The following is an 18,595-nucleotide window of genomic DNA, read 5'->3' as shown; positions in this document are numbered from 1 at the left end:
GAACAGTTCCTATCTCTTCAGCGCGATGTCCCCTTTCAGTGGGGCCTGTCATTGTGAGAATCGCACGCTCCCTTGAGTTTTTGGCGGGCTGAAACCTCCGGGTCACGCGAAAATACATGTACTTTCATGCGCGCGTCGGGTCCGGAGCTCTCTTTCTTCCAGGATTGACCAAACGATGTAGGTTTGTCTGTTCGAGCTAAGGATTGTTTTGCATGTTTAGAACATGCTAAAGTTTGATTCTGCACTTAGTTTGACCAGTTTAGTCGACATATAATATGTAATTTTGAAGTTTAGATGCGCATCCACTAGAACTTTGGCTGCATTTCAACCGGAATTTGTCGTGTTTGATAACCTAAAGACACAGACTTGAAAACCAAACGCAGTTTTTGGTGAGTATAACTCATTCCACGTCTTCTGATCGAAGAACATCAAAGGTAAGGGAATATTTATGTGTTAATTTTGGGTTTCTGTGGACTCCAAGATAGCGGAGTCATATTGCTAATCTATGAGCGCCGTCTCATATTATAGCCTAGTGAACGAATTCTGTAACGTTAAAAATAAATGTAACACAGCGGTTGCATTAAGAAGAAGTGTATCTTTCTAACTATATGTAGAACATGTATATTTAGTCAAAGTTTATGATGTGTATTGCTTGTTATCTGACGTTATCTGCCGGGGCTATCATCATTTCTCCAGACATTTGAGTAGCATTTTTTGAACATGGCGTCATTGTAAACAGAGATTTATGGATATAAATTGCATATTATTGAAAAAAACATAAATGTACTGTATAACATGTCCTATTACTGTCATCTGATGAAGATTTCAAAAGGTTGGTGAATTATTTTTCTTTTAATCCTGTGGTTGTTGATTGCATATTTTGTTCAACGTGGCTATTCAAATTAGCTGTGTCTTTGGTGGTGGTTTGACAAATATATGTGCTATGTTTTCGCCGTAAAACATTTTAGAAATCTGACTTGCTGGCTAGATGAACAAGGTGTTTATCTTTCATTTGAGCTATTGGACTTGTTAATGTGTGGAGGTTAAATATTTCTAAGAATATTTTTGCGTTCCATGCGCCACGTTCCAGCTGAACGGGGAGGGGTCGTTCCCAAAAGGGAACCCTAACCCGTCAACAGGTTTTAACCAATTAAATTGTAACAAAGCAAAACACTTGGTCTGTTTCTAAGAATTCTTATTTGCATAAAATAGACAAAGATCCATCTCCAACTTAATCAATAGCGTTTATTCCCGAGAGCTCTGGTCATGAATTTAATTTCTATATGTTCATTAACCAATTCAATTGTAACAAAGCAAAACACTTGGTCCGTTTCTAAGAATTTGTAAGGTTCTTATTTGGATAAAATAGACAAAGATCAGTCTCAAAATTAATCAATAGCATTTATTCCCGAGAGCTCTGGTCATAATACCATGTACATTGGTTTATATACCTCACATTTCATCATAAATGTCTCTCCTCCTCTCAGATACAATGGCAATATAGTTCTCAAGCCTTCTCACATTGTCTGCCACCTGTTAAACACTCTACTACAAGCCCAAGGTCTCTCCCCTCCCTGGGTAGGGACAGAATGACCTGTAAGGAACACAGTATTCCAGCCGGTCTGACGATGGCTCCATTAGTTTCTAACAAGGAACAGAAAGTCCTTGTTCTAATTCTTGAGTAAAACTACACACATTATATTCAGTATTATGATTATAATAATATTCATACATTCATATAGTAACATAGTAGTATTCTGTTTAGTTGTAGTTCTAAGTTAAATGTATACATAATTTAGTCATTATTCATAAAAATCCCATAACATATCCACCCTATGATTAAATATTATACATCCAATCACACCTCTATTTTTATTAGAATGTTAAAAAGCACACATCTATTTTTATTAAAATATTAAAAAGCACACATCTATTTTTATTAGAACTATCTCTTGTTATCCAAATACAACCGAACAAAGACCAACATATGTATTACATTGACTGTTCTAGGCCTACATCAGAATCATAACTCTTCTTATCAGGATTTTCGTTATAATCTTCATCAAAGAAACAGTCTAAACATCAAAACAAGAAACAACCTAAAATGCCTAAACATCAAAAATGGCCCCATCCAACTCAGGCTCCTCGTATGTGAAGGAGCCGGATCCATCCGCTTGGTCTGGGGGCATGTATTCATCATTCCACTGGTCAGAGCTTGGAATCGGTCCGTATCTCACCATCTGTTGTGTCATCGATTTCTCCAGAGTCCTAGAAATGAGAACTCCCACACAAGGAATAAGACAACAGCTGCACAAAACTAACTTTGTCACACAGGTGAAGGTTGCCCAAAACACAGTGATCATGACGTTTATTCATTTCCCAAACACACTATCAAACCAATTTCTTAGAGCATTATCTACCCCAGAGTTCTCTGCCAGGGCCTTGGTGACTGATCCATCTGGAGCTGTGTTATTCCAGGGGGAAACCTCACACCCCCCCACCCTTTTCAGCCAGTAACATATCCAAGGCTATTCTATCCTGACATCCCATCAACCTAGTTGTAGCTGTTATCACTAGAAGATGCTTGATTCCAATCCAGAACTCATCAGGTAAGATCCTAACGGAGCACTCCTTCTCTCTCTTCTACCTGGCTCTGGGTAAGGGTAAAGAGCATGCCTTGCTGCAATAGTGCACAACTACCGGTCCAATTGGTAGGCAGGTTAGGGTACAGTCTTACACCTCCAAAAACCAGTAGACCTCCACTCTAGGCCTTTCATCTGCCAGTCATGTCCCTCATTGTCTTGTCGGTTGTAACATTCTCTGTCCTATTGCATGTTCTTACTTCCCCTATGTCCCATCAGTGTGTGATGCAGCGAGCCATACAATAATAATGTCCTCCTGTAATCTGTGAAAGGGGGAAGTCTGGATGCAATGGGCACATGGGGATACAGATAACACAGATCAATGCAACTGTCATTGTCCGGCTTCCCTGCCCTCATGAACAGCTTTACCATACTGGCCATTCCCCTGGCTATAGTTGTCACTATCAACTATCACTAAATAACTTCCGGCGCCGACAGAGATGGCCGCCTCGCTTCGCGTTCCTAGGAAACTATGCAGTTTTTTGTTTTTTTACGTGTTATTTCTTACACTAGTACCCCAGGTCATCTTAGGTTTCATTACATACAGCCGAGAAGAACTACTGAATATAAAATCAGCGTCAACTCACCATCAGTACGACCAAGAATATGTTTTTCGCGACGCGGATCCTGTGTTCTGCCTTACAACCAGGACAACGGAGTGGATTACATGCAGCGACCCAAAAAAACGACTCAGAAAAAGAGGGAAACGAAGCGGTCTTCTGGTCAGACTCCGGAGACGGGCACATCATGCACCACTCCCTAGCATTCTTCTTGCCAATGTCCAGTCTCTTGACAACAAGGTTGATGAAATCCGAGCAAGGGTAGCATTCCAGAGGGACATCAGAGACTGTAACGTTCTTTGTTTCACGGAAACATGGCTAACTGGAGAGACGCTATCCGAAGCGGTGCAGCCATCGGGTTTCTCCACGCATCGCGCCGACAGAAACAAACATCTTTCTGGTAAGAAGAGGGGCGGGGGCGTATGCCTCATGGCCAACGTGACATGGTGTGATGAAAGAAACATACAGGAACTCAAATCCTTCTGTTCACCTGATTTAGAATTCCTCACAATCAAATGTAGACCGCATTATCTACCAAGAGAATTCTCTTAGATTATAATCACAGCCGTATATATCCCCCCCCCCAAGCAGACACATCGATGGCCCTGAACGAACTTTATTTAACTCTCTGCAAACTGGAAACGATTTATCCGGAGGCTGCATTCATTGTAGCTGGGGATTTTAACAAGGCTAATCTGAAAACAAGACTCCCTAAATTTTATCAGCATATCGATTGCGCAACCAGGGGTGGAAAGACCCTGGATCATTGTTACTCTAACTTCCGCGACGCATATAAGGCCCTGCCCCGCCCCCCTTTCGGAAAAGCTGACCACGACTCCATTTTGTTGATCCCTGCCTACAGACAGAAACTAAAATAAGAGGCTCCCACGCTGAGGTCTGTCCAACGCTGGTCCGACCAAGCTGACTCCACACTCCAAGACTGCTTCCATCACGTGGACTGGGAGATGTTTCGTATTGCGTCAGACAACAACATTGACGAATACGCTGATTCGGTGTGCGAGTTCATTAGAACGTGCGTTGAAGATGTCGTTCCCATAGCAACGATTAAAACATTCCCTAACCAGAAACCGTGGATTGATGGCAGCATTCGTGTGAAACTGAAGGCGCGAACCACTGCTTTTAATCAGGGCAAGGTGTCTGGTAACATGACTGAATACAAACAGTGCAGCTATTCCCTCCGCAAGGCTATCAAACAAGCTAAGCGCCAGTACAGAGACAAAGTAGAATCTCAATTCAACGGCTCAGACACAAGAGGCATGTGGCAGGGTCTACAGTCAATCACGGACTACAGGAAGAAACCCAGCCCAGTCACGGACCAGGATGTCTTGCTCCCAGGCAGACTAAATTACTTTTTTGCCCGCTTTGAGGACAAGACAGTGCCACTGACACGGCCTGCAACGAAAACATGCGGTCTCTCCTTCACTGCAGCCGAAGTGAGTAAGACATTTAAACGTGTTAACCCTCGCAAGGCTGCAGGCCCTGACGGCATCCCCAGCCGCGCCGTCAGAGCATGCGCAGACCAGCTGGCCGGTGTGTTTACGGACATATTCAATCAATCCCTATACCAGTCTGCTGTTCCCACATGCTTCAAGAGGGCCACCATTGTTCCTGTTCCCAAGAAAGCTAAGGTAACTGAGCTAAACGACTACCGCCCCGTAGCACTCACATCCGTCATCATGAAGTGCTTTGGGAGACTAGTCAAGGACCATATCACCTCCACCTTACCTGACACCCTAGACCCACTCCAATTTGCTTACCGCCCAAATAGGTCCACAGACGATGCAATCTCAACCACACTGCACACTGCCCTAACCCATCTGGACAAGAGGAATACCTATGTGAGAATGCTGTTCATCGACTACAGCTCGGCATTCAACACCATAGTACCCTCCAAGCTCGTCATCAAGCTCGAGACCCTGGGTCTCGACCCCGCCCTGTGCAACTGGGTACTGGACTTCCTGACGGGCCGCCCCCAGGTGGTGAGGGTAGGCAACAACATCTCTCCCCGCTGATCCTCAACACTGGGGCCCCACAAGGGTGCGTTCTGAGCCCTCTCCTGTACTCCCTGTTCACCCACGACTGCGTGGCCACGCACGCCTCCAACTCAATCATCAAGTTTGCGGACGACACAACAGTGGTAGGCTTGATTACCAACAACGACGAGACGGCCTACAGGGAGGAGGTGAGGGCCCTCGGAGTGTGGTGTCAGGAAAATAACCTCACACTCAACGTCAACAAAACTAAGGAGATGATTGTGGACTTCAGGAAACAGCAGAGAGAACACCCCCCCATCCACATCAATGGAACAGTAGTGGAGAGGGTAGCAAGTTTTAAGTTCCTCGGCATACACATCACAGACAAACTGAATTGGTCCACTCACACAGACAGCATCGTGAGGAAGGCGCAGCAGCGCCTCTTCAACCTCAGGAGGCTGAAGAAATTCGGCTTGTCACCAAAAGCACTCACAAACTTCTACAGATGTACAATCGAGAGCATCCTGGCGGGCTGTATCACCGCCTGGTATGGCAACTGCACCGCCCTCAACCGTAAGGCTCTCCAGAGGGTAGTGAGGTCTGCACAACGCATCACCGGGGGCAAACTACCTGCCCTCCAGGACACCTACACCACCTGATGCTACAGGAAGGCCATAAAGATCATCAAGGACATCAACCACCCGAGCCACTGCCTGTTCACCCCGCTGTCATCCAGAAGGCGAGGTCAGTACAGGTGCATCAAAGCTGGGACCGAGAGACTGAAAAACAGCTTCTATCTCAAGGCCATCAGACTGTTAAACAGCCACCACTAACATTGAGTGGCTACTGCCAACACACTGTCAATGACACTGACTCTACTCCAGCCACTTTAATAATGGGAATTGATGGGAAATGATGTAAATATATCACTAGCCACTTTAAACAATGCTACCTTATATAATGTTACTTACCCTACATTATTCATCTCATATGCATACGTAGATACTGTACTCTATATCATCGACTGCATCCTTATGTAATACATGTATCACTAGCCACTTTAACTATGCCACTTGGTTTACATACTCATCTCATATGTATATACTGTACTCCATATCATCTACTGTATCTTGCCTATGCTGCTCTGTACCATCACTCATTCATATATCCTTATGTACATATTCTTTATCCCCTTACACTGTGTATAAGACAGTAGTTTTTTGGAATTGTTAGTTAGATTACTTGTTCGTTATTACTGCATTGTCGGAACTAGAAGCACAAGCATTTCGCTACACTCGCATTAACATCTGCTAACCATGTGTATGTGACAAATAAAATTTGATTTGATGATTTTGATTTGATCAATTCCATCAAATGGAAAGGGAATGGTTGTCAACTGAGGTTTTGCTGTGGCGCAGGCCTAACATTCTTCTTTCGCTACTGATCTGGCTTTATACTGAATCCATTCTAACCATAGGTTAGAATCCCCATAACCCGTTTCCACCTCAATCACTTCCTTAAGATCTTTCGTCTGCACTATCCTCACCGGCTCTGGACGACTCCACGGTCAGTATCTGCTTTATCAGGGGCTCTGCTTGTATTCTGGCTGACTATAGAGCTATCATCTGCCCTAACTTCTTCTACCCGGAATGGCACTAGGGTGTCAACCGAAACCTTTACCTTCACTACACTCCCTGTTTATCCAGATCAAGTGATCTTTTATGCTTGGTTAATACAAAATCCTCATCGTCTAACTATGGATCACGTTACTACCTTCTAAATTCTCGGATGGGTCCTGGTATATCAAGGAATATTGTTCCCACAATAAGACAGCTCAGAGCAATCAGCACTCCTGTAAAGCTCCAAACCCTCCCAGAGAACATATCATCAGCCAGAGGCCAGCCCACACTTTCACTTCTATGAATGCTCACAGTGGGGAAAAGACTGGATCAGGGAACCTTCATTAGAGAGATGACAGCCGAACCCTGTTGGTTACGGTTCTCCTCTCTAACACTGTGATTGTTCGACAGTGTCAGTGTGTCTTACCCTTTTGCAGTGTGTGATATGAACCCAGGTAACTCTATCAGCTATTCTCACCGCGAAGGCTGTCACCAGGAGTACTTGGTATAGCCCCTCCCAACGGGGCTGCTTCCCGTCTATTCTCCCCAGGGGCTGGATTGAGTGAATCACCTTCTCCTGTAATTCACCTGTAGTGCATAAAATCTTGGACATACAGGTTTGGTTAACAAACAGTTTCTCATTTGTTCTATCTGATTATATCTTCAACTTCTATGCCTACTTGTTAGCTAGAATTGTATTTATTTATTAGTTTATTATCCAATAGGCCACAAAGTGTCCTATCCTAGACCACAACTTACCCATCTCCCTTTTGATACCTGGCTCTGCCCAGGTAACAACTTTGTGGCAATATCTAAACAATGACTTAGGTAAGATTAGTAAATTATCCTTGTCTGACATTATCATGTAGGAGCGCCCCTTTCATTCTCCACATGTCCAATTCTCCCTCGGGCGTCCATTCATGTCTATCCTGTATCAATTCTTTGTCAAGTGTCTTATCTACTTTAAGAGTTATCTGTGCTGCTTTGTATGTTCTTCCTGTAGATGTGTTTGTCTGTTTAAACAGTAACCTTTCTTTCATTTCTTATTTCACAGACACTAGTTGATGCTACTATTTCGGCCTGATTGTGCAGAATAATTTCTGGGCAATGTTTCTGTGTTTAACACCTTAGTTCCTGAAACCAACTAAGCATTCATTCCCCTTTTTACTCCACTCAGTAACAGTTATCTACCCATTCTATGTCACGCCTATCTTGCTCATTTCCTGGCTCCCCTTCTCCTCTCTGCTCTCAAACCTTCAAGGTCTCAGCTGTGCGGGGAGGGCTCCTCCGTCTGCCTTTTCCCCTATCTGTCTGTAGCTCTTTTTCTCATAACAGTCAGTAACAACTATGTGTTGTTTCCAAATATTAACTAAATGCCTCACTGTTTGGCTTTATCTAAACTCATGGATTTTTGGGAAAAACATGGTCTATGGTGGCAATTTCTAAAGTCCTTACATAGGTTAATTAAGGTCATCTCGATCCTATCAATAATCCTGAATCACCACAGATGTCATATGTCCCTGTCCACTTTATACTATTTAAATAAAAAATATTCTAATGATCAAATAAAGCCAAACGAATGCTAACCATATCATATCCTTTCTGTACTAATGAGCTCTCTTCAGGAGTCCACTGTATTTTATCTAACAATAACATGGGTTAACCTTAAAATCAGTCTCATCAAGAATTTAATATATGTTGCATAGTGTGGGATACCTTATCTACAGTAATTTACCATCCCTAAGAACTGCAACTTATTTCTTTTCAGAAATAATTTGAATGCTTATAAAATCACTATTTTTCTATCTATGTATTTTCCTGCCCTATTTGCTTAAAATTTGTCCTGTCCAAACCTCAATGTACCATGTCTTCCCCTATTTATTATCGATGATAAGTAGGATTTCTGTTCCTGTTGTAATACCAAATCAATAGTAGCCAATTCGAAACCTTCACAGTGTTTACGACAGAATCCTGAACCTCTTTCTTATCCTCACTAGAGTCTATTCCCCCGCTCCCCATAATTTGTCCTGTCTCAATTCCACTTTCTCCTCTGTGGTTCAAACTACAATTATGTCCAAGAGCTATAAACTCCATCATAATTAATTTACCTTGAAATCAGTATCACAAATGACCACAAATTCATTATCCAAATGGCCATCCCCTGAGGCTGATATGACCACAAGGGAAAGCCGTGATAGTGGTCAAAGGTTGTACCAACCTTTTACAGTCGTGTTCCATACTATATTAGACATATTAAAGAACCCTTTATCTAAAGAATTCACGTGTTTAATTAAAACCCAGAAAATAAAACTCCTAATATTCCATATGTGAGTGTACCCCTTTAAGATATCTTGTCTCTGGGAACATGGAAATCCCCTTAAACCCAAAACATTTACTACAAATAAAACCTAATAATTATAATAATACCCTCAAATCAATCGTTTTAAATTTCCTCGATGTTTCATGTAACTCATTCAGTCTTTCTCCAAATTGTCTCCCCAAAATGCTTTTTACCCTGCCATTACACTCACACAACTGTGATAAACGTGCACTGTCCCTTTAAAATAAAACACTCCCAGCCAGCAATACCACTTTGCGGGCCTTTCATTGTTCCCCATAATGAAAACAGGTCATGTTTACAGATAATGTTTAGAATACGTTAACTTCGTGTTCAAATTCTCTGGTGTTACCTAAACAATCAAACCAAAAATCAATAACCGGGAACTACCACAACTTTTTACGACCTCCCCCTCTTATAGCCAAATATAGCCCAATGAAACGCCTAGCAATTTTGTTGCTATTTTTAGCATGTTTTCAGACTATCCTGACGATATTCAGCTACTTTTTAAAAAATTATTTGGAACCTTTAGCCACTTTTGAAAAGTGACTCAAAGCTATAATGCACACGTTTTCCCTCTAAATGACACAACCAAATTTTCTCTGTCATAATTTGAGGAACGTTATTGTGTATTCAATGTAATGACGCAGTAAATCAACCTGCCTCTAGTCAAAGATATATCCCCTATTCAGATTGAGTTCTGCTTTAAATTCTATCGAAAAAGTAAAACCAACCGAACTTCCCAACTTTCTATACCCCAAAATTGAAACGTACCATGTACTTTGCTAAATTTATATCGTATGTCAGTCAATTCATAAAAAATATAACATCCTGATGGGCACAAAACTTTATCGTATCTCTCCGTTATTCCTTAGAATTCATCAGGTTTAGGTAACTTTCTCTTCTATGATACATTTATTTAAATACGACTCCAGTCTCAATAATTATTCCAGCAGATTATTTGGGAAACACAACGTACTACATATAAATTGCCTCGCCATTATTTTGAATGAGATAGTCTCTCAATTCAACCCAAACAACCTATTAAAACATTCAGTTCATATCTTGAACAAACTCTAACAACCGTATCTTTCCGGGGAAAACCTATAAATATTTGAATTACAATCCAAATTAATTTTAGTCTATCGATGTCAAGGCTGGGATATGAACCCCAGTCTCCCGCGTTGAAGGCAAAAACTTTACCACTGAACCACTAACATTATTGAAATGATTGAGTTTCCCCGCCAACAAGGATATTATTATAATTGTCTGTATTTGCAAACTCCAGGACCGAGACAATTCCCAGAAAATATGACAATTCAAAGGTCCAAGCTTTTCCCCAGTGAGGATTCTCCTTATTCTCTCTATCTACTCCGAATTGGTTGTATATGTTTTCCGTTTTAGCGTCTCCAATATCTAACCAGGTTCCCCCTCGACTGGGAGCCGTTGGGCGCGGCGATACTGCCCTCTTCTGTTCATTCTCTGTATAATTTTTCCCCTTGTTTCTTCCAATCGTTCCCATTTTTACTCCATTGGTCTCTAATGCTGATTTCAATGTTTTCAACACCTTCTCTGCCTCCTGACTAGCCATTGTCTAATGTATTTCAATTACTTGTTTTAATTTGAATACAATAGAAATTATCAGGTTCAATTGTGTGCTGCCTTAGAATGTGTCTCAATCTAGCCACTGTCTAGTAAACACCGTGCACTTCTCCTTTACCGTTTCAAAACATAACCTAGGTCTCACACCTGTTATTTACCCGAAGGTCATACAAACTTGGTATTAGTACATCGACTTAATACCTAATGTACTACAATCATATGGTTCGACTCTCTCAAACCTTCAAACATACATGGTTGAATCACTCAAACGTTACAAACATACGTCAGTTCGAATCACTCAAATCTGCAAACATACATCAGTTTGAATCACTCAAACGTGCAATCATATGTCAGTTTGAATCACTCAAACCTGCAATCATACGTCAGTTCGAATCACTCAAACCTGCAAACATACATGGTTGAATCACTCAAACCTTACAAACGTACATCAGTTCGAATCACTCAAACCTGCAATCATACGTGGACTTCAACGTTTTTAGTACCTTTTCTATTTCTAATAACATTTTAGTACATATGTCTATGTGTATACTCATGTAAATTAATTAAAATAGCAAAATAAATCTACCTTATTTCTCAACACACTCAAATCTGCAATGTGGGTCCCCTAGGAATATTCCGTCCCTGACTGCAATATTCAATGTACTATCATACGCTAGGTAAATTATTCCATATGAACTGTGTCCCCGACACTTCTTTAACACCTTAGGTCATTCACACATGGTATTAGTACTCTGACTTAATACCCAATATACCACAGTCACTCGGCGAACTTATCTTACTTCCAATATAACCCAGGTCCCTGACCTGTATTTATCTGTTATATTGCCGTTCCCCCACACTCACACTAGTAGGTACGCCGACCCACCCACATGCAAACCAACAGGTCCCTGACCTATCTAGTACATTGCATTCATTATCATATGGTAATTTACCCCTAATAGTCCCTGACTATTTCCATGTATTCGCATTCATAACATGTAGTCCCTGACTATCCACTCATACAGTACATTTCATTTACACATTGCAAAATAGGGATGATCGATTGAAATTGCATTCCCCACAGTTGTGTCTATATTGTTATTATATTTTTATACTAGGTATAGGGAATTATAATTTGGTAATTTACGTCAAACAGGTATTCTCACAAAATAACTTTGGATAATGCCAATATGCAGAACTTCAGTTATTACAATAGGTATCTGCTTACCTTTTTAGATGACCGGTCAGATATTGTGAGACACACCGTCTGACGACAGTACTGACCAATCGGCTGGCACACCAATGTCCAGCGACGTCCTTTTCACCAGATCACGTTGAGGTCACCAATTGAAAGGTTGCGTCAATCGAATCTGGTATCAAGACAAGTAGAACACTAAGTCACGGATTTTATTCTATGTCTACTTTTTATTAAGTAAGCAATAAATTGTAAATGCAATTTTCGTATATACGGGTTCAATGTGTCACCACGCAGGGTTAACCGAGAATTGACCGGATGTAAGTAAACAGCTGTTCTTATACTGTGATAGACATAGTTCCAACCCATCTGTTGGCCTATCACAGTAGAGGCTGAGCGTGGTTTAGACTTGCTCAGCCTATCGCAGGTGCTCAGGCTAGTCCCAGCCTCTTGGCGCTTCTTGGAGTCCACCCTCTGTCGATATATAGATTCTTACTGTTCTGGTATCACACCCTAGTTATAACAGTTGCTCAGTTCCTGCTATTGTGTTGTTCAGTATTTTTCCATCTCAGGTAAACCTCGTGATGACCACCCCTCCCTATGCACGGGGTTGCCGGGCGCATGGGGTTTCCTCCGACACATTGGTGCTTCCGGGTTGGATGCGTGCTGTGTTAAGAAGTAGTGCGGCTTGGTTGGGTTGTGTATCGGAGGACACACGACTCTCAACCTTCGTCTCTCCCGAGCCCGTACGGGAGTTGTAGCGATGAGACAAGATAGTAGCTAAAAAGGGGTAAAATTCTAAAAATAAAAAAAGAAGACGTTAAATATTTTAAGCAGATATTTTCTTTTCCATCTCATCCTCACCCTCTGAATGGTGACTACTGTAAGGAATTCTTTCCAAATAATACAAAAAAAGGAAAATTAACAAACATACAAAAAGATAAGTGCGAAATCCAAATAACAGAGAACTTTTTGAGGCTATTAAATCCTTTCAGTCTGGAAAACCCCAGGGCTTGATGGCATACCGGTAGAGGTACCGTCCAAAAGTTTGGGGTCACTTAGAAATGTCCTTGTTTTCCATGAAAACATACATGAAATGAGTTGCAAAATGAATAGGAAATATAGTCAAGACGTTGACAAGGTTATAAATAATGATTTTTAATTGGAACACAGGAGTGATAGTTGCTAATAATGGACCTCTTTAGGCCTATGTAGATATTCCATAAAAAAGCTGCTGTTTCAAGCTACAATAGCCATTTACAACATTAACCATGTCTACACTGTATTTCTGATAAATTTGGTGTTATTTTAATGGACAGAAAATGTGTTTTTCTTTAAAAAACAAGGACATTTGGAACAGTAGTGTATATCCAAGCCTTTTTTGATATACTTAAAGCTCTATTATTAGCTTGTTTTAACTACTTGTATAGAAATGGTAGTCTGTCATGTACTCAACAGGAAAGTATGATTTCGTTATTATTAAAACAAATTTTCAAATTTGATCAAATAGCAACATTAGAGGATTAGAAATCCAAGACTTAAAAACAGAAGTGTCCATGTATGCCGACGACTCAAATTCTATATTAAGTCCGCAAGCTAGATCCCTGCAATGTCTCATTGAAGATCTAGATAACTTTTCTGGTCTCTCTGGACTAAAACCTAATTAGGATAAGTGTACAATATTACGTACTGGAAGTTTAAAAAAATACAACTTTTACATTACCCTGCAGTTTACCTATAAAATGCACTGACGGTGACGTAGACATACTTGGTATTCATATCACAAAATATATAAATGAGCTCTCCACAATGAATTTCAATAGAAAACTAGTAAAAATAGACAAGCTCCTGTAACCATGGAGAGGTAAATACCTGTCTATTTATGGATAAATTGCCCTGAATAACTCCTTAGTCATATCTCAGTTTACTCACTTACTTATGGCGCTGCCTACTCCTGATGATTAGTTTTTCAAATCATATGAGCAAAATATATTTAGCTTTATCTGGGATGCTAAACCAGACAAGATAAAGCATGCCTATCTATATAACGAATATGAACTGGGTGGGTTGAGATTATTAAATATAAAAGCACTAAACCTCTCTCTAAAAGCTTCACTTATTCAAAAGTTTTACTTGAACCCTAAATGGTTCTCAATTAGATTACTAAAACAAGCTCATCCATTGTTTAAAAATGGCCTTTTTGCCTTAGTGCAGATTGCCATGTCTCATAATTAAACCTTTTTCAAAGTATCTCTTTTTCAAATTGTATTGTAGAGCAAATATTACAACAATGTGCAGGTTGATAAAAGACCTGTATTGTTTTTTAAATTATATTGTAAATTGAAATGGGAGAGTTATTTCATGGAGTTATCATAATTGTATGGGAAGGTCTGCTCAATCCAAGATTGCAACCAATTGATTACAGTGTTACCCCAAAAGTAGGTAGGGAACTGGTCTGTCTGCTCAATATAAAGGATCCAAACTGGTGGAGGAATAAAAATAGCATAAATAGAAAATTATACCAGTTTCATTTGAGGACCAGGATGTTGACAGCTGTGCCATACAGTTTGCAAAATAGTTAGGAAGAAATATTTTGATGTACTGATTCCATGGTACAGAGTTGATATATTAAACAACACAAGATTCAAGACTCTGTGCTTTTCAGGAAAATCACTGTACAGAATTCTTGCCACTGACAAAATGTTAAATATGTGGGGCATACAATCATTGCATCTCTGCAGATTTTGTTGTGAGGATGCAAAATCAATAGACCATTTGTTTTGGTATTGCCCTCAGATAGACTGGTTCTCGTCTCAGCTTCAGGAATGGCAGAAAAAGCATAACATTAATCTTAAATTGACCCTAGAAATAGCATTGTTGGGAGATCTGGAGAGACCAGTCAGTCAATTACTAATTACTCTTAGTAAAAGTGTTTCGCTTCAACTCTGTTGATTATATAGATTCAAATTGTACGTTAATCATCACTGCATAGTTGAAAGATATATGGTGCATAGAAATCTGAAGAGGGTGGCTAGCAGAGACATATGGGATTTATTTTATCTTTATTTAACCAGGCAAGTCAGTTAAGAACAAATTCTTATTTTCAATGACGGCCTAGAAACAGTGGGTTAACTGCCTGTTTAGGGGAAGAACAACAGATTTGTACCTTGTCAGCTCAGGGATTTGAACTTGCAACCTTCCAGTTACTGGCCCAACACTCTAACCACTAGAGCCACACCAGCTGAGGGAAGTTGAGGGTTGGGATGTGGTGGGATGTGGTGTCGACTATAGAGAGCTTTTTATTCTCTATGTTGGTTAGGTCGGGGTGTGATTAAGGGTGGGTTATCTAGGTGAATTATATATCTATGTTATATCTATGTTTGCCTGGTATAGTTCCCAATCAGAGGCAGCTGTTAATCATTGTCTCTGATTGGGGATCATATTTAGGTAGCCATTTCCCCATTGTGCTTTGTGGGATCTTGTCAAGGTATAGTTGCCTGTGAGCACTACTTTGAGCATCACGTTTAGTTTTTTTTCGCTTTATTGTTTTTCTTTGAGTTTTTCTTCCCGATAAAACATACCACGCTGCATCTTGGTCCACTCCTTATACCGATCATGACATGTGGAATTGAGACAAGTGGGAGTAGAGTTGCTGGGCAGGGGATAGAATGACGGTCAAAGATAACGTTTAAAAAAATAAAGTCAAAACAGAACAAAAACTACATTTGAATGACACTGAGGGGCAATGGTGTTACATCTAATGCTTGTTTGCCTGAGGCTGATTTTGCGCAGGTGTTTGTATGCGTGTACACATGCATATACACACTCATTCAAACAAACACACGTGCACATCCACACGTAAATAGGAGGAGACCAGACAGATCTTGCAGAGGAGTCTTGTTCTGACGTCAGGCATCATGGTAGGCCACCAAAAGCGTTGTCGCACAAAAGCCAGAGTCCAGGACCGAGGAGCGGAGATATTCCAGGTTCTTGTGGTCGGTCCACACAATGAAAGGATGTTCCGCAACTCCAGCCAGTGGAGACTCCTTCAACGCCATCTTCACCGTGAGAAGCTCACAATTCCCCACATTGTAGTTCCTCTCCATGGTGTTGAGGCGGTTTGGGTCCGGGTGGGACTCAGAATGCTGGGGCTCGGGGTCAGAGCAGGCAGGGGTCCATAATCCAGTGTGGTGTGGAAATGTACAGAGCGGCAGGTAGGCTCAGGGCAGGCAGAAAGGTCCAAACCGGGAGAAACTAGAAAACAGGAACTAGAATAGACAGGTGCAAGGGGAAAAACGCTGGTAGGTTTCATGAAACAAAACTGGCAACAGACAGACAGAGAACACAGGTATAAATACACAGGGGATAATGGGGAAGATGGGCGACACCTGGAGGGGGTTGGAGACAACACAAAGACAGGTGAAACAGGTCAGGGTGACACAAATGTATTGATTTTGCCTTGCTGTTATGATTTTTGATGTCCTTGATGTCTTTTGTTTTTTGCATTGTTGTTTTCTGTTTACCTTTGTCTTTCTCTTTTTTCTCTTTTGTTCGTTTTGTTGGTTGTTGGTGCATTGGGGAATGGGGGCTTGGGGAATGGGGATCTTGTGGGTGGGGCATTTAATTATTTAATTTTATTCTGTCTACGTGCCCTTGAGCAGGGCGTTGACCCTGGTTGCTCCTGTGGGTCGCTCTGGATGGGAGTCTGTTACAGTAGATGACCGAATGTAATGTAAATGTTGAGCGGCTTCACTGCAAGTAGATTGTGTTTTAATATTCTATACAAATACCAAAAAATAATAATAATAGTATAGAAATAGAATTTTCTTTCTTTAAACATGCATACAATATATAATCATAAAGTCAAAAGTTATGAATTACCCATAAATCTCTAAAAACTGTCACGTGGCAAGATAGCAAATGCAAGGTGATTAAAATCAAATAATTCCAATCACTCTATTGTCACTCTCATTGGTTATCCCCATAAAAGATTTTGAGCAACATATTAAATTGGATTTACATTATTTTGGTCAAATGAAAATAACTAATAATTGACCTCGGAACAGCCTCAATTCATCAGGGCATGAAGTCTACAAGGTGTCAATGAAGTCTATACCCAACAGGGATGTTGACCCATGTTGACTACAGTGCTTCCCACAGTTGTGTCAAGTTGGCTTCATGTCCTGTGGGTGGTGGACCATTCTTGATACGGAAACTGTTGAGTGTGAAAAACCCAGCAGCGTTGCAGTTCTTGACACAAACCATTGCGCCTGACACCTACTACCATACCCTGTTCAAAGGCACTTAAATGTTTTGTCTTGCCCATACACAATCCATGTCTCAATTGTCTCAAGGCTTAGAAATCCTTCTTTAACCTTTCTCCCCCCCTTCATCTGCACTGATTGAAGTGGATTTAAAAAGTGACATCAATACGGGATCATAGCTTTCACCTGATCAGTCTATGTAATGGAAACAGCAGGTGTTCTTAATGTTTTGTATTTCAGTGTCTATTTCAATTCACCCCAGAATAATTTCTTATAGTGTGGCTCTGTGGGTAAATGTTTAATTTCCATTTTTTATTTTATTTTTTACACCAAATACAAACATACACATATGAACAACTTATAGACACACACAAACAACGACTACAGTACATCTCCTCTGCCCAGACACGCATGATCACACCTCCATCCCTAGTGCATGCATTATTGTTTGCCACGTGGTCTTACATTTTACACATTTTCTCGGTCGCCCATGCTATTTCAATAATAAATCATTGTGTATCTCACTACACCCCCATATGCCATGTCTTAAAATATGCAGCCAGATAGAAGTATTACAATGTAAACATACTTTTAATCTATCAGCCAACTTTCCAGGTGTGCCCATAACTTTTGGACTTTGTAGCATTCCTAGAATGCATGGATTATTGAATCATTGTTAGTTTTACACTTAAGATATGACTCTACCGTTGTGCTGTAAAATGTGTGAATTTTGTCTCATATAAAAAATTCTCTACAATTGATATACTCAATTAACTTTAATTTCATTAGTTATGCTCCAACTAATTAGTTATGCTCCAACGCCATCTTGTTCTAACATCAGTTATTTTTAAGTATTGGTTCCATATTTTTTGTAAAACATTGTTGGATATTTTCTTTGGAAGGTTTTGTATATCGTCCCTATCATATGAACATCCTTTTCTGACTCAAATAAGATTCCCTCAAGGTCGCTCTACTGTCTAAAATATTTCATTTAGAAATGTTGTCTATCTAACCTGGTCAGTCCCAAATTACTTTTTAATTCTGTCATGGAAATAAATCTATTTCCTGTTACCAAGTAATTTATGGTTTCTATGCCTTTAGTTTTCCATGTGGACCAATTTATTTGGTGACTTCTGAAAAAAGGGTTCTTTGGCTGTCCCCATAGGATAACCTTTTTGGTTCAAGTGCATGCAGTGTGCATGCAGAGTGTTGCAATCCCATTGAATTGGGGACAGTTTAACCAAAATATGCCACAAGACCTAGAATTGCCAAAATTCCTCAAACTCCCGGGCTTAACTTCCCATTAACTTCCCAAAATTCCGGAAATTTAAGTGCAACTTTAGTAATGATGGTGTTGGGAAACAGATCCTTCTTCATTTGT

General features: G+C 40.5%; 1 long non-coding RNA gene across 1 annotated transcript; it reads right to left on the bottom strand.

Annotated features, from left to right (window-relative positions):
* Positions 1 to 1,382: 1,382 nt before the first annotated feature.
* Positions 1,383 to 11,977, bottom strand: LOC121847441. Its single transcript, XR_006084301.1, has 2 exons — positions 7,243 to 11,977; positions 1,383 to 2,268 (listed from the first exon to the last, which is right to left on the bottom strand). It is a non-coding gene; the product is annotated as an uncharacterized LOC121847441 (long non-coding RNA).
* Between the last annotated feature and the right edge of the window lie 6,618 nt (positions 11,978 to 18,595).

This window comes from Oncorhynchus tshawytscha, linkage group LG10 (assembly GCF_018296145.1).
Source record: "Oncorhynchus tshawytscha isolate Ot180627B linkage group LG10, Otsh_v2.0, whole genome shotgun sequence".
Taxonomy (NCBI): Eukaryota; Metazoa; Chordata; class Actinopteri; order Salmoniformes; family Salmonidae; genus Oncorhynchus; species Oncorhynchus tshawytscha.
The sequence above is the reverse complement of the archived record's forward strand: the minus strand, read 5'-3'. Positions and strand labels throughout refer to the sequence as shown.